Genomic DNA, 2,072 nt, shown 5'->3' with positions numbered 1-2,072 from the left:
ACCAACCATGCCAAGATCAATTCCTTTTGATCCCAAACTTCTCCCACATCACTTTGAAGGCATTTGTGAGGATTGAGTCCAGCCACTTTTCCAAAACCAACATTTTCGTTTTTCACCAAGGCATTTGTGAGGATTGAGTCCAGCCAGTTTTCCAAAACCATGATTTTCGTTTTTCACCAAAATCACCACCAAGCCACAAAATCAAGCCAAAACACCAAAATCATGAACTTGGCTATGCACCAACCATGTCAAGATCAATTCCTTTTGCTCCCAAACTTCTCCCACATCACTTTGGAGGCATTTGTGAGGATTGAGTCCAGCCACTTTTCCAAAACCATGATTTTCGTTTTTCACCAAAATCACCACCAAGCCACAAAATCAAGCCAAAACACCAAAATCATGAACTTGGCTATGCACCAACCATGTCAAGATCAATTCCTTTTGATCCCAAACTTCTCCCACATCACTTTGAAGGCATTTGTGAGGATTGAGTCCAGCCACTTTTCCAAAACCATGATTTTCGTTTTTCACCAAAATCACCACCAAGCCACAAAATCAAGCCAAAAATCCAAAATCATGAACTTGGCTATGCACCAACCATGTCAAGATCAATTCCTTTTGATTCCAAACTTCTCCCACATCACTTTGAAGGCATTTGTGAGGATTGAGTCCAGCCAGTTTTCCAAAACCATGATTTTCGTTTTTCACCAAAATCACCACCAAGCCACAAAATCAAGCCAAAACACCAAAATCATGAACTTGGCTATGCACCAACCATGTCAAGATCAATTCCTTTTGATCCCAAACTTCTCCCACATCACTTTGAAGGCATTTGTGAGGATTGAGTCCAGCCACTTTTCCAAAACCAACATTTTCGTTTTTCACCAAAATCACCACCAAGTCACAAAATCATGAACTTGGCTATGCACCAACCATGTCAAGATCAATTCCTTTTGATCCCAAACTTCTCCCACATCACTTTGGAGGCATTTGTGAGGATTGAGTCCAGCCACTTTTCCAAAACCAACATTTTCGTTTTTCACCAAAATCACCACCAAGTCACAAAATCATGAACTTGGCTATGCACCAACCATGTCAAGATCAATTCCTTTTGATCCCAAACTTCTCCCACATCACTTTGGAGGCATTTGTGAGGATTGAGTCCAGCCAGTTTTCCAAAACCATGATTTTCGTTTTTCACCAAAATCACCACCAAGTCACAAAATCAAGCCAAAAATCCAAAATCATGGAACTTGGCTATGCACCAACCATGTCAAAATCAATTCCTTTTGATCCCAAACTTCTCCCACATCACTTTGAAGGCATTTGTGAGGATTGAGTCCAGCCAGTTTTCCAAAACCATGATTTTCGTTTTTCACCAAAATCACCACCAAGCCACAAAATCAAGCCAAAACACCAAAATCATGAACTTGGCATTGCACCAACCATGTCAAGATCAATTCCTTTTGATCCCAAACTTCTCCCACATCACTTTGGAGGCATTTGTGAGGATTGAGTCCAGCCAGTTTTCCAAAACCAACATTTTCGTTTTTCACCAAAATCACCACCAAGTCACAAAATCATGAACTTGGCATTGCACCAACCATGTCAAGATCAATTCCTTTTGATCCCAAACTTCTCCCACATCACTTTGGAGGCATTTGTGAGGATTGAGTCCAGCCAGTTTTCCAAAACCAACATTTTCGTTTTTCACCAAAATCACCACCAAGCCACAAAATCATGAACTTGGCTATGCACCAACCATGTCAAAATCAATTCCTTTTGATCCCAAACTTCTCCCACATCACTTTGAAGGCATTTGTGAGGATTGAGTCCAGCCAGTTTTCCAAAACCATGATTTTCGTTTTTCACCAAAATCACCACCAAGCCACAAAATCAAGCCAAAACACCAAAATCATGAACTTTGCTATGCACCAACCATGTCAAGATCAATTCCTTTTGATCCCAAACTTCTCCCACATCACTTTGAAGGCATTTGTGAGGATTGAGTCCAGCCACTTTTCCAAAACCAACATTTTCGTTTTTCACCAAAATCACCACCAAGTCACAAA

This window comes from Phaseolus vulgaris, chromosome 11 (genome assembly GCF_051622355.1).
Source record: "Phaseolus vulgaris cultivar YP4 chromosome 11, ASM5162235v1, whole genome shotgun sequence".
Taxonomy (NCBI): Eukaryota; Viridiplantae; Streptophyta; class Magnoliopsida; order Fabales; family Fabaceae; genus Phaseolus; species Phaseolus vulgaris.
The sequence above is the reverse complement of the archived record's forward strand: the minus strand, read 5'-3'. Positions refer to the sequence as shown.